At 50.4% G+C, this 15,375-nt stretch overlaps 1 non-coding gene across 1 annotated transcript; it reads right to left on the bottom strand.

The window, feature by feature from the left end:
- Positions 1 to 5,991: 5,991 nt before the first annotated feature.
- Positions 5,992 to 6,099, bottom strand: LOC128589374 (U6 spliceosomal RNA). The gene has a single exon (XR_008380966.1). It is a non-coding gene; the product is annotated as a U6 spliceosomal RNA (small nuclear RNA).
- Between the last annotated feature and the right edge of the window lie 9,276 nt (positions 6,100 to 15,375).

Below are 15,375 nucleotides of genomic sequence, written 5' to 3'. Positions count from 1 at the left end.
AGTTCTCCGAGCATCCTGGGAGGGAGGAGGACAAGCCTTCAGCTGGGCCCTGCTTTCTCTCCAGATAATCAACAATCTGGGTCCTGGGCCCTGGGCTGGGGTATGGTGAGGCAAGGGCAGGGTATGTTGGAGGTCAGGCAGGAGGAGCCCACAGGGCAGAGAGAGGCAGCAAAACATAGGCCTGGGAGGGGCGGCGCCTGTGGCTCAAAGGAGTAGGGCGCCGGTCCCATATGCCGGAGGTGGCGGGTTCAAACCCAGCCCCGGCCAAAAACCACAAAAAACAAAAAAAAACATAGGCCAGGGAATCAGAGAGGGTGCGGAGCTGGTCAGGAGCCATGAGGAGCCAATCAGATTAGAGCTGGGCTGGGCTGTACTGAGACACCTAGGTAGCGGGCTGGGACCAGTGTGAGTGACAGCCACACAATGCCCTGCTGAGTGGAGTCTAGCCCTAAGTGACCAAAGTCTGCTCAGGTCCAAGTGTTACTTGTGTCAGAAGCAGGTGGGCTATGAAGAAGGGAGTCTGGGGGAAGAGAGATGATCTGAGGACCTTTCCTTTCTGGCTGCAACAAGGTGGGCTCACTAACTCCCCTGCCTGATATCTGGGGAGCAGATAATCTCATCTCCTACTTGTGAGGCCTCTATAGTCAACAAGCACAAGGCCATGTTCCTGGGCTCTCTGGCCCCTATGGGAGGCCACACAGCAGCTATTCTCGAAGGGACAGAGTCCAGGCCAAGGTCCAGAAAGAGCCAGGGCTGGCATGGGATGAGCTCCAGGACCCTCCAAAATGACCAGACTCAGTGATGTCACCTCTGTTTTCAAGGCTGTTTCCCAGCACCATCCGGTGCCATGTCTGTCTGGGCTGAAGCAGGCCTGGACTCCCCAGGACAGTCTGTGGCCCTCCCTCTTCCTCAGTTACTCCCCAGAGCACAGCACTCTGCCCCAGTGTGTTCTATGAACCCTTCCCAACAAGCAATGGTTCAGAACACAAATTGTTTCCCAGAGAGAAAACCAGGGCCAGGATGGAGGTATGGAGGAGAGCAGGATACATTTCAAAGCACCTTGGTCATCGCTAATAAATCAGCAATTCCTGAACAGCTAATAAATCAACAATTTCTAGACAAACAGCCAGCTCTGTACCAACCCTGGGCCTCAGCTTCCTTCCTACCCTATGCTGCAGCCCCCTCTCCTCCTGCAGTCCTCACCTCCTGTCAACCACCTCAGGCTCCAAATTAGTTCAGCAATTAGCACCTCATCAGGCCTGTCTGCCTGTGAACAGCTCCCCTGAGGAGGGCTTCAGGAGGTCTCTGTGACCTCAGGGCCCAGAGCTGGGACAAGTCTAGGCTAGAAGGCCCCAGTCAACCTCCCTGCACCCACAGGTACCTGGGCAGGAGGCCCCAACATCCCTCTGAATTGGGTGCAGGCCTAAGAGAGGATCTTAGGACAAGACCCTGTATAGCACTCACACCTTCCTCAGCCGTCTCTGCTGATCTGTGAGCCCTGGCAGCCAGTGGAAGGTTAGGAGCCATACATGGTTGGGGTCAAGGCAACAAGGGAAAGGTGGGTGCTCTCTGAAATTTACACTGTGCCATGGCCTTGTCAGGGGCCTCCTGGCCTGGGGTCATTCCTTTCTGCCCAGACTCTGTCCAGCTTTACCCCATTGGTACCCCTATGGTCCCTGGGATCAGTCTTTCGCCTCAGAGTCCCACAGTCCTTGAAGTGAGCAGCATGCCCCCCCACCCACCCACGGTCAGGCTGAAGGTGGCTGGATTCTGGGCTCTGGCTGTGAAGGTGGCCAGAGCTGAAGCCAGGGGATGGGGGCGACCTGTTGCTGGTGGAGTCAGAGAAGGCCCTGCAAGAGACAGAAAGAGAAGGAAGTGTGGCCAGGGACCGAGTGGGCACCACAGCGCAGTGGAGTGGAATGGCTCTGGGATAAGGGGCAGGCTGAGGCTTCCTCTTACTGAGCTCAGTTTCCCTAGCTTCTTTCTTTCTTTTTTTTTTTTTTTGTAGAGACAGGGTCTTACTTTATCGCCCTCGGTAGAGTGCCGTGGCATCACACAGCTCACAGCAATCTCCAACTCCTGGGCTTAGGCGATTCTCCTGCCTCAGCCTCCCGAGCAGCTGGGACTACAGGCGCCCGCCACAACGCCCGGCTATTTTTTGGTTGCAGTTTGGCCGGGGCCGGGTTTGAACCTGCCACCCTCAGTATATGGGGCCGGCGCCCTGCTCACTGAGCCACAGGCGCTGCCCTCCCCAGCTTCTTTTAACACAGAAACAATAGAGGTTCCATAGAGCTATGGTCCCTGACCCCTGGGCTGTGGGCCAGTACAAGTCCATGTTAGGAACAGGGTTGCACAGTAGGGAGTGAGCAGCCAGCAAGCCAAAGAAGCCTCACAGCTGGTCCCCCACTGCTGCTCCCTCCTGTCAGGTTGGAGTGGCATTAGACTCTCATAGGAGTGAGGACCCTACAGTAAACTGCACACGCGAGGGAGCTAGGTTACGGCTCCTTATGATAATCTGATGCCCGATGATCTGAGGTGGGCTGAGGTGGTGATGCTAGCACTGGGGAGTGGTTGCAAATACAGATTATCTTTAGCAGAGAGGTTTGACTGCACAGAGACCATAATAAATCAATTGCTTATAGACTCATAGCAAAACCCTAACAGTGAGGGGGCGCATGACAGGCCTGATGGCAGGCTTTATAGTGGCAAGTGACATCTTATTTCAGCTGGTCCTGAGCTCAGTACTTGGAGTGCTGGCCCTGAAAATCTGGGATGGAGAATTGGAACCTCGCATGGATCTGATTAAGAAAAAATAAAGGAAACAACCTAAATGCCCACCAACAAGCTGTGGCATACATATACCATGGAATACTATTTAGCCACTAAAAAGATGGAGAATTTACATCCTTTGTATTAACATGGATTGAGGTGGAACACATTTTTCTTAGTAAAACATCACAAGACTGGAGAAGCAAGAATCTAGTGTACTCAATTCTAATATGAAGGCAGTAGATGAGCTAATACAAGGGAAGGTAGGGGAATGAGGGGGCAGGGAGAGGGGAGGAGGATGGAGGGTCACAATGTACCGCACACCTCTTGGGGGAGCGACACAATTACAAGAGGGACTTCATCTAACAAACGCAATCAGTGTAACCTAATTATTTGTACCCTCAATGAATCCCAAACAATAAAAAAATAAAAAACAGGCTTGGCACCTGTGGCTCAAGCGGCTAAGGCGCCAGCCACATACACCTGAGCTGGCAGGTTTGAATCCAGCCCAGGCCCGCCAAACAACAATGATGGCTGCAACCAAAAAAAATAGCTGGGTGTTGTGGTAGGTGCCTGTGGTCCCAGCTACTTGAAAGGCAGAGGCAGGAGACTCGCTTGAGCCCAGGAGTTGGAGGTTGCTGTGAGCTGTGATGCCACAGCACTCTACTCATAACAGCAGGAGGCTCTGTCTCTAAATAAATAAATAATAAAGAATGAACATCTTACTTCAATTGTACAGCTGCATCTGGTGGCAGGTGGACCCATCCATTATTTTATTTGCCACTTCCCTCCACACTTGTCTCAGTCACAGTTTTGTTAAGCTCACAGCTAACCCTATAAAAAAACGAGTGAAAAATAAGTGTTGGGGTGGCACCTGTGGCTTAAAGGAGTAGGGCGCCAGCCCCATACGCTAGAGGTAGTGGGTTCAAACCCAGCCCTGGCCAAAAAAAAAAAAAAACTGCAAAAAAAGAAAACAAGTGTTGCTGGAGAGTGTCTCTGACAAGGGAGGAAGACCCAATGATGAGACAGCAGAAGACTCTGAGACTGCCAAAAAAATAAAGCTGCATTTAAACAAAAATACTGGCCCAGTGCAATGGCTCACACCTGTAATCCTAGATCTCTGAGAGGCCGAAGTGGGTGGATTTCTTGAGCTCAAGACCAGCCTGAGCAAGAATGAGACCCCATCTGTACCAAAAATAGAAAAATTTATGGTGGCACATGCCTGTATTCTCAGCCACTCAGGAGGCTGAGACAGGAGGATCACTTGAGTCTAGGAGTTCAAGTTGCTGTGAGCTAGGCTGATACCACAGCATTCTAGCCTGGGCGACAGAGTGAGGCTCTGCCTCAGAAAACAAAAACAAACCAACAACAACAACAACAAACCAAGTGTCTACTTAAATTAAGGGCTCATTACAATAGGTGAGTCATATTCTCCAAGTCTGTTTTGTATAACATATGGCAATCAGCTGAAGCCATGGAAACTTCAAAATTGCTTTCTCCATATGGAGACCAAGCATCCTGCATTAAAAGACAAATCTTTGGGCTCGGTGCCTGTGGCTCAAGTGGCTAAGGCGCCAGCTACATATACCTGAGCTGGCGGGTTCGAATCCAGCCTGGGCCCACCAACAACAATGATGGCTGCAACAAAAAATAGCTGGGTGTTGTGGCGGGCGCCTGTAGTCCCAGCTACTTGGGAGGCAGAGGCAGAATCGCTTGAGCCTAGGACTTGGAGGTTGCTGTGAGCTGTGATGCCATAGCACTCTATCCAGGGCGACAGCTTGAGGCTCTGACTCAGAAAAAAAAAAAAAAAAAGACAAGTCTTTGGAGTTTATCAAAGGAAAAAAACAGGAACCCAAAGAACAAAAACAATTACTGAAAGCCACCACTTCATCAAATGTGTCTGTACTAAGATCATCACTCTCAGTGGCTAACTGCACTGCTAAAGCTAAGAAGCCCTTTACTGTTGGTGGAGAGTTGATCCCACCTGCTGCTATGGTCATTTGCCATGAACTTTCAGGAGAGGCTGCAGTTCCAAAGGTGGCGCGCATTCCTCTAGCACCATAAGTAGATGGATGGAATAGAGAGAGGATTAGAGAGGAGTAATGAGTCACTGTGGCATGCAATCAAAATTGCAGTCTACTAATGTTGACAACAAGGCAACATGCTTGATTTTATGAGATATATTTTCAGGAGGATGTGCAAGAGAATATGGTATGTGCACTTCTGTTGCCAACCAACACCACAGCTGCAGGACTATCCAAGGCTTTGAATAATTACATGTCAGGAAGACTGAATTGGTCATTTTATGTCAGTAAATGCACGGTGGAGCAGCTGCCATGACTGGACGGCTTTCTGGTTTTACTACTCAGGTCAAGGAGGTCAGTTCTGAATGTGAGTCTGTGCACTATGTCAGCCCTAGAGAAATGCAGGCTAGCCAAAAAACGTCACCTGAACTAAACAACATTTTCAGGATGTGAGTAAAATTATCAGCCATGTTAAAGTACATACCCTTTAATGCACGTCTGCTCGCAGAGCCCTGTGAGGAGATAGGCACAGAGTGCACACATTTCATACACAAAAGTGAAATGGCTTTTAAAGGTAGATGATTGGCCAGAGTTTCTGAGTTATAAGAGCCGTTCCAGAGATTTCTTTCTTTTTTTTCTTTTTGGAGACAGACTCTCACTCTGTTGCCCCAGGCTAGAGTGCTATGGGGTCAGCCTAGCTCACAGTAACCTCAAACTCCTAAGCTCAAGCGATCCTCTTGCCTCAGCCTCCCAAGTAGCTAGGACTACAGGCATTCAGCACAATGAACGGCTAATCTTTTCTAATTTTAGGAGAGATGGGGTCTTGCTTTTGTTCAGACTGGGCTAGAACCCTTTAGCTAAATGATCCTCCCACTTTGGCCTCCCAAGAGTGCTAGGATTATAGGTATAATCCACTGCACTTGGCCCAGTGATTTCTTTTGAGACAGAGTCTCACTATGTCGCCCTCAGTAGTGTGCCATGGTGTCACAGCTCACAGCAATCTCAAACTTGGGCTTAAGCGATTCTCTTGCCTCAGCTTCCCAAGTAGCTGGGACTACAGGCGCTCACCATAACACCAGGCGATTTTTGTTGTTGTTGATTTTAGCTGACCCAGGCTGGGTTTGAATCCACCAGCCTAGGTGTATGTGGCAGGCGCCCTACTCACTGAGCTATGGGAGCCACCCCTTTTTTTTTTTTTTTTAATATGGAACACTTCACAAATTTGTGTGTCATCCTTGTGCAGAGGCCATAGCTAATCTTCTCTGTATCATTCCAATTTTAGTATATGTGCTGCCGAAGCAAGCACTTTTGTTTTCTTTTTGAAACAGACTTTCACTTTGTTGCCCACGGTAGATTGCCTTGGCATCATAGCTCACAGCAGCAACCTCTAATTCTTGGGCTCAACTGATCATCTTCCCTCAGGCTCCCAAGTATCTGGGACTATAGGCGCCAGCCACAATGCCCAGCTATTTTTTACAGATGAGGTCTCACTCTAGCTCAGGTGGGTCTCTAACTCCTGAGCTCAGGCAATCCACCTGTCTTGGCCTCCCAGAGTGCTGGGATTACAGGTGTGAGCCAAGGTCCCCAGAGCATACTTTTAGAAAAACAGTCACCACGGGCAGCACATTTCAGTGACACAGATCACAAAGCTTGCTGTGTGACATATTCAAACTGCTCAACAAACTCAATCTGTCACTTCAGGAGAGAACAACAGTGTTTAAGCCAGCAGATAAAATGGCTACAAAGTTAAACTGGAATTATGGGGGAGACAAGTAAACACTGGGATTTTTTTTTTTTTTTTTAGAGATAAAGTCTCACTTTATTGCCCTGGGTACAGGGCCGTGGTGTCGCACAGCTCACAGCAACCTCAAACTCTTGGGAACAGTGATTCTCTTGCCTCAGCCTCCTGAGTAGCTGGGACTACAGGCACCTGCCACAACACCCGGCTATATTTTTGTTGCAGTTTGGCTGGGGCCAGGTTTGAACCCGCCACCCTTGGTATATGGGGCTGGCGCCCTACTCACTGAGCCACAGGCGCCACCCAACACGGATTTTTGACATTTCAGCAGAGATTTTTTTTTTTTTTTTTTTTGAGACAGAGTCTCACTATGTCACCCTTGGTAGAGTGCCATGGTGTTACAGCTCACAGCAACGTCCAACTCTGGGCTTAAGTGATTCTCTTGCCTCAGCCTCCCAAGTAGCTGGGACCACAGGTGCCCACCACAATGCTCAGCTATTTTTTGTTGCAGTTGTCATTGTTGTCTACCTGGCCTTGGCCGGGTTCGAACTCGCCACCTGCGGTGTATGTAGCTGACGCCGTAACCACTGTGCTACAGGCACTGAGCCATTCAGCAGAGATATTTTTTTTTTTTTTAGAGACAGAGTCTCACTTTGTCACCCTTGGTAGAGTGCCGTGGCATCACAGCTCATAGCAACCTCCAGTTCTTGGGCTTAGGCGATTCTCTTGCCTCAGCCTCCCGAATAGCTGGGACTACAGGTGCCCACTACAACGCCCAGCTATTTTTGTTGTTGTTGCAGTTTGGCCAAGGCTGGGTTCGAACCCACCACCCTCGGTATATGGGGCCGGTGCCCTACTCACAGAGCCACAGGCGCCACCAGCAGAGATTTTTGAAAGATACTGAGTCAGCACCTTCTTTCTCCCAGTTGGTGCGTGATCACTTATCTCAGCTTTCAATAGTTTGAGGGCTTGGCACCTGTAGCTCAAGCAGCTAAGGTGCCAGCCACTTACACCAGAGCTGGTGGGTTCGAATCCAGCCTGGGCCAGCCAAACAACAATGACAACTACAACAACAACAACAACAAAAAAGCCAGGCATTGTGGTGGGTGCCTATAGTCCCAGCTACTTGGGAGGCTGAGGCAAGAGAAATGCTTAAGCCCAGGAGTTGAAGGTTGCTGTGAGCTGTGATGTCACAGCACTCTACCTAGGGTGACAGCTTGAGGCTCTGTCTCAAAAAAAAAAAAAAGTGGGCGGCGCCTGTGGCTCAGTCGGTAAGGCGCCGGCCCCATATACCCAGGGTGGCGGGTTCAAACCTGGCCTCTGCTGAACTGCAACCAAAAAATAGCTGGGCGTTGTGGCAGGCGCCTGTAGTCCCAGCTACTCAGGAGACTGAGGCAAGAGAATCGCTTAAGCCCAGGAGTTGGAGGTTGCTGTGAGCTGTGTGATGCCATGGCACTCTACCGAGGGCCATAAAGTGAGACTCTGTCTCTACAAAAAAAAAAAAAAGTTTGAGCATTACTTCCCAGCCACAGAAGACCTCCAACTGTGAAGAAATGGATCCACAACCCATTTGTGAATAAGCCAGGTGAATCAGCCTTGTGCTAGGAGAGGATCAACTGCTTGAGATCACAAATGACAGTGGCCTTAAAAGTATGTTTGAGACAACCTTACATCTCCACAGGTTCTGGATTAAAGTCAAGGCAGAATATCCTGAGATTGCACAAAACTACTGAAAAGCCTCTTGCATTTCCAACATCCTGTCTTTGTGAAGGAGGGTTTCCTGCAGTGACAGCAACCCAAACCAGATCACAGAGAGACTGAACATAAGCAACACACTTCAGTGTCACCGTCTCCTATCACCCCCAGATAGGACTATCTAGTAGCAAGAAAACAGGCTCAGGACCCACCCTGATTCTGCATTATGGAGAGTTGTACACATACAACTATTTCATTATGTATTACAGTGTAATAATAATAGAAATGAAATACACAATCAATGTAATGCACTTGAATCATCCTGAAAGCATCCCCTGACCCCAGTCCAGGGAAAAATTGACTTCTATGAAACTGGTCCTATGGTTCCATGAAAGAGGTCCCCAAAAAAGATTGGGGACCTCTGCCATAAAGGATTACCAAAGGCTGGGTATGTGGTGATCAGTGGCGCTGTGGTGTAGGAGGCCAGCAGAGGTAGCATTCCAGCCACAGGGACATCTCTATTTCACTCCCCCAGACACCAGGCACCCCTGGCCCAGGGAGAGAGATCTCAGTGGGAGTTCAAAGGGTACTGCTCTGGCCTGGGTAACCAGTGTGAAGGGCATAGCACAGGGTGAGAGGCACAGGGGACCTAGATAGGCAGTAAATCCCCAAGCTCAGGCCTCCAGACTGAAGGGTGACCTGGGGCTGACTTTGAGCTGGGCCAGTCATGAGATTACAGCCCCAGCAGTAGGAGACAGGCAGATATTGCCCCTGTAGCTGGGGAGAAGGCTTGGCTGGAGCAGAGCTCGACTATCAAATGGGTCTCTAGCTCCATCCTAAAAAGTCCCACTGATGGGACCCTGCCACCTCACTGTCCTGGCACAGAAACCTACAATTATTGTCTCTTTCCTTGGATTAGCATTACCTTCTTAGAGACACACCAGCCACCTAACCCATGCCCCAATCCTAATTTGCCACTCCGGGCTGTGGAACCTCAAGCAAGCCTCTGAGTACCAGGGTCCTTGACTGTGGGATGGTGATTGTACCCCTAGGTTTGCAGTGGGAGTTACGTGCCCAGTGTTCTCATACACCTGGCCTGGCAGGCAGTGAGTGCCCAGAGGCCTGTGCTTTCTTTCTTTTTTGTTTTTTACAGTTTTTGACTGGGGCCGGGTTTGAACCCGCCACCTCTGGTATATGGGGCTGGCGCCCTACTCACTGAGCCATAGGCGCTGCCCGGCCTGTGCTCTTTCTCTATCCGCAGGCCAGCTCCTGGGAACCAGCTGGAAAAGGTGCAAGCTGAAGTCTCCTCCCCCTTCTCTGGAAAGGAGCTCTGTGAGTCACAGTGGGAAGGCCAGGAAGCCCAAACCACCTCCCCAGTCCGCCCTTCCTCTGCAGCAGTGTCAACCTTTTTCATCTCACGGGACACTTGAACTTATAGTTAAACTTCTGTGCCATACTTCAATAAATGTTGATCAGGGCGGCGCCTGTGGCTCAGTGAGCAGGGCACCGGCCCCATATACCGAGGGTGGCGGGTTCAAACCCAGCCCCAGCCAAACTGCAACAAAAAAATAGCCGGGCGTTGTGGCGGGCGCCTGTAGTCCCAGCTACTCGGGAGGCTGAGGCAAGAGAATCGCCTAAGCCCAGGAGTTGGAGGTTGCTGTGAGCCGTGTGACGCCATGGCACTCTACCGAGGGCCATAAAGTGAGACTCTGTCTCTACAAAAAAATAAATAAATAAATAAATGTTGATCAAAAAAAGAATATACTTACGGTGCTTTGAGCTTCTTTCGAAAATAATTTAATTAATGGTCTTTTAAAATGTTCTCAGCACACTGGTTGAAAATCACTACTCCAGGGCGGCACCTGTGGCTCAGTGAGTAGGGTGCCAGCCCCATATACCAAGGGTGGTGGGTTCAAACCCAGCCCCGGCAGAACTGCAACAAAAAAATAGCTGGGCATGTGGCGGGCGCCTGTAGTCCCAGCTGCTCGGGAGGCTGAGGCAAGAGAATCACATAAGCCCAAGAGCTGGAGGTTGCTGTGAGCCGTGTGATGCCACGGCACTCTACTGAGGGCGATAAAGTGAGACTCTGTCTCTACAAAAAAAAAATAATAATAATAAAATAAATAAATAAAAAGAAAATCACTACTCCAAAGGCTCAATGCTGGAGCAGAGAGCAGGTAGACAGGTCCTTGCAATCAAATCCTTCTGCTTTCAAACCTCCTGCCCCCACCCCCAGCTGCATCAAGACCAGCCCACCTCCATCCTGATCCCAGCTCCCCATTCCATTTCCTATCTCAATCCTGAGGCAACAATCAATAAACACACCAGGACAACCCTAGGAACAAAAGACCTTGAGGTGGGCTTGTTCGATCAAGGGGAAGGGACTCAGAAATTCACAAGGCTCCTTGTCCATCTGCAACAGGCAATCCAGGGGCACTCATTGCCCCCTGCATGCTGGTCCTCCTTGCCCACTATGTATCTTCTGAGTGGAACTCTCCAGAAGTCCATAGGGCTTCCTGTGACTCACCGACAACCCCCGGCATTGTGTGCTGAGATGCTAACTGCAGCCAGGTGGAAGGTAGGAGTGGTCAGCCTGACCCCACCTGTGACCCCAATCTCTGTTTGTTTCCAGAGTGCAGCATGCAGCCTTGAAGACAAAAGGCCAGCGAAGGTATGTGGGGGCAACTGAGGACACTGTGCCCACTGCTCAGCTGAGCTGTGGGGCAGAGGGAGGTAGTAGGAAAGTGGGTCTGGGTTGGCACATGAAAGGCCTGCTCTACCTGGGGCCCAGCCATCCAAGGCCTACATGTGCACTCTCTGAGAAGCCCTCTTTATTTCTCAGCCAGAGCCTGGCTACCTCTCGTGTACTACTACAATCCTACTGGTCCCCAGCACCCTGATGGACTTTGAGGGGCTCTTTGACTGGCTAGCCCTGTGGTCAGGTTCAGTGGATGTACAGTGCCCACCACCCCCTCCAAGCTGTGACTGGGAGCCAGTCCCTGGGAGCAAGGACTGTCACTGTGACTTGATCTGCTTCCATTAGGGGGCTGGGCTCCCCACCCAGAACAAGTCAAGGCAGGCCTCACAGAGCAGGAGGCCCTCCCTGAACCTGAACCCAGGCCCACTCCTGAGGCTGGAGTGGGGTGGGGCAGAGGGAAGGGGACCCACATTCTTTGCTGGAGGGCTGGGGGGGCGCTGAGACTGATATTCAGGCCTCCTGAATTCAAATTCTGTCTCTGCTACTTCTTAGCTGTACTGCCTCAGGCAAGTCACTCCATCTGTTTGAAGCTCAGTTTACACAGATGTAAAACTCGGGATACCTATTACCCAGCTCATGGGATAATCAGGCAGCTCGAGTGAGTCTGTAGACATGAAGAGACCAGCACAGGACCCAGGTGCAGCAATGCCCAATGCTTGCTGTGCGGTGCAGGGGTACACCTGCAAGTCTGGGGGACTGTGTGGTTTGGGACAACCGAGAGAGTGCCCCTCCCCCAGTATAGGGTTGTGGGGAGTATTCACTGCCCCTTCAGTCACCCCCCGAGCCTGAAGCCTGCACCTCCTGATCCTGAAATGCCCATGGACGATGCCTGGGGTTTTTTGCTCTTCTTATGATGAGGATAACATCAGTCTGGAGCCTTAGGGTTTGTAATTACTTTCGTGGACAGTGATCAGGCGATCACCACAGGTTGTCAGGTGTGTTTTAGACAGGGGGACACCAAGGTGGAGTACCTTGTTCAGGATGACACTTCCAGGAAGCAGCAGTTCCAGGAGTCAAGCAAGGTGGAGGCTCCTAACACCATGCCCTGACCTGGTGGGACTTACAGAAGCTTAGAGAACCAAGGAGAAAAAGATGTGCACAGTGTGAGTGTGTACGCACCGACACAGACACAGACCCAGCCAGGCACAAACACGCAGCATGGCTTTTCATTCATTCTTTCACCCTCCCCCTCTCCCTCTCTTCCTTCGCCCTCCTTCCCCATCTTCTCTTCACTCCCCTCTCCTTTCCTCAGAGCACTCTGCCAGGCCTACTATACCCAGGTGTAACCTCTGTGGGTGTCCACAGCACTGGCTAATGCCTAAGGCAGGAGGGCCATAGCAGGCCCCCTAGCCTAAGTCCAGAATAAGCACGTGTTGGGGTGTGGTGTTCAATAACCCACTGTTCTACCTCCCCTTCCGATTTTGCTCACCCATCACTGAAGCCCCAGCCCCCACTGCTTTGGGGTTTCTATTTATACCCAGACTAGCAAAGGCAAGTTTGCGTCCTAGACATACCTCAATCCTAACTTTGTGACCTCAGGCAGCTCACTGGAAATGGCTGGCCCCAGTGTTTGCACCTCTAAAATGGTTAGCTGGGTGTGGTGGTGGGCACCTGTAGTCCCAGCTACTCCGGAGGCTGAGATAGGAGGATCACTTGAGCCCAAGAGTTTGAGGTTGCTGAGAGCTATGATGAGGTTTACTGCATTCTAGCCTGGGCAACTGAGGGAGACCTTGTCTGAATAAAAAAAAAAAAAGGAATAAAGAATAAAATGGGGCTATCATGCCTTTTTCATTGGGTGTAGCCCTGAATGAAAAGCAACTAGCACATTACTTACCTGCTCACCCTCTCCCACCTGCCAGGGACAGGGCTGGCCCACCCCTTCAGACACCTGGACAGTCCCTACATAGCTGAATGCTCAGTTCACCCAGCTGGATCCCTTCCCTCCTCAGCCCAAAGGAAGAGGAAGTTGTGTGGTGGGTTGCACCCCACCAACACAGTTTCATCACTTTCTGCCTGGGGACCTCTCCTGCAGAGTGATCCCTGCAGGGCACCCACCTCCATCCCACCCCATCTAGCCTCTACCTGCCCTGAGTCCTGCTTCTGCAGAGCCTGAAGGGTACCTTGTCCCCTTTTCCCATTATTTTTTTTTTTTTTAGAGACAGGGTTTCACTTTGTCACCCTTGGTAGAGTGCTGTGACATCACAACTCACAGCAACCTCCAGTCTGGGCTTAGGCAATTCTCTTGTTTCAGCCTCCCAAGTAGCTGGGACTACAGGCACCTGCCACAATGCCCAGCTATTTTTTCGTTGCAGTTTGGCCGGGGCCGGGTTCGAACCTGCCACCCTCAGTATATGGGGCTAGCGCCCTACTCACTGAGCCACAGGTGCTGGGCCCCCTTTTCCCATTTTTGTCCTGAGTCTCACCTGCCTTCTCTTTCACAATCCCCTGCCCTGCCTGGGCGTGGCTCCTGTGTGGGTTATGGTCCACATGTCCACTTAGCTCCCTTTATCCCCTCTTCCACTTCAAGGTCCTGGGCCAAGGCTACCACCATCTCACCACCATCAAGCAGACAACCAGTATAATCCACACAGTGGTTGGGTCCCAGCCACTCTGACCCCTCTGTTTCCTCATCTGTAACTCAACAATAAAAATGCCTTAAGGTTGTACTCAACTGTTCATAGCAGCTCAGTTCATGATTACAAGGATGTGAAAACAACCCAAGTGTCCATCAAAACATGAATGGATTAATAAACTGTGGTGTATGTATACCATGGAATATATTCCACCATAAAAAGATGGAGGGTTTTTTTTTTGTTTTTTTTTTTTGAGACAGAGTCTCACTGTGTTGCCCTTGGTAGAGTGCTGTGGCATCACAGCCCACAGTAACCTCCAACTCTTGGGCATAAGCGATTCTCTTGCCTCAGCCTCCCAAGTAGCTGGGACTTCAGGCACCCACCACAATGCTCAGCTATTGCCCCACCCCCCTTTTTTTTTTCTTAGAGACAGAGTCTCACTCTGTCGCCCTCGGTATAGTGCTGTGGCATTGCAGCTCACAGCAACTTCCAGCTCCTGGGCTTAAGCGATTCGCCCACCACAATACCTGGCTATTTTTTTTTGTTGTTGCAGTTTGGATAGGACCGGGTTCGAACCCACCACCCTCAGCACATGGGGCTGGTGCCCTACTCACTGAGCCATGGGCGCTGCCCTTAGATATTTTTTTATTAAAGTTGTTTAGTTGGCCCGGGCTGGGTTCGAACCCACCACCCTTGGTGTATGTGGCTGGTGCCGTAAGCGCTGTGCTACAGGTGCTGAGCCTTTTTTTTTTTTTAAGATGGAGATTTTACACCTTTTGTAAAAACCTGGATGGATTTGGAGAACATTCTCCTACGTATCGCAGGATTGGAAAAACAACCATCACACGCACTCACTACTGATGTGAAACTAGGACATTATCACAGACCCACACGAGAGAAAAATCTCAATTAAATTCAAGAAAGGAGGGTGGAAGGAGGGGGTTCAGGAGCTTTCTACCCAATGGGTACAATGCATGAATATATGGCATACTCCTTGGGTGTAGGACACAGCTCCAACTACAACTTTAACCTTGGCAAATTATGTAACCTAAAAGGTATATACCCTTATATTAATCTGAAATTTAAAAATTTTTTTTTTTTTTTTTGTAGAGACAGAGTCTCACTTTATAGCCCTCGGTAGAGTGCCGTGGCCTCACACAGCTCACAGCAACCTCCAACTCCTGGGCTTAAGCGATTCTCTTGCCTCAGCCTCCCGAGTAGCTGGGACTACAAGCGCCCGCCACAATGCCCGGCTATTTTTTGGTTGCAGTTTGGCCGGGGCTGGGTTTGAACCCGCCACCCTCGGTATATGGGGCCGGCGCCTTACCGACTGAGCCACAGGCGCCGCCCAGAAATTTAAAAATTTTTTAAAAACTGAAAAAAATACGGGCGGTGCCTGTGGCTCAAGGAGTAGGGCGCCGGTCCCATATGCCGGAGGTGGTGGGTTCAAACCCAGCCCTGGCCCAAAAAAAAAAAAAAAAAAACTGAAAAAAATACTTTAAGGTATGTATGACACTAAATTAGAAAACCTATGTATCTGATGTATGGGTGAATATAAATAGGAAGGAGTGCATAAAAAATGAATTAGACCTTGAGTCTGCTTCCCCATCATAGCGTCCCTATGAGGGCCCACTTGTAGAGGCGCACTGCCCAGAGGAGGCTGGCCAAGGGTGGCCCAGAAGAAGGCTGGGGGCCAAAGAGGCCTCTCTTATTCAGGAGGGGCTAGAGCAGCAGCCTAGGGACCTAAAGTCTTCAGCTTTCAGCAGAGGCTCCATGCAGGGTCCTGCCAGTCCACATGGATGAGAGAAGACCCCACTC

Source organism: Nycticebus coucang, chromosome 6 (assembly GCF_027406575.1).
Source record: "Nycticebus coucang isolate mNycCou1 chromosome 6, mNycCou1.pri, whole genome shotgun sequence".
Taxonomy (NCBI): Eukaryota; Metazoa; Chordata; class Mammalia; order Primates; family Lorisidae; genus Nycticebus; species Nycticebus coucang.
Note: the sequence above shows the minus strand (reverse complement) of the source record. Positions and strands in the feature narration are given on the sequence as shown.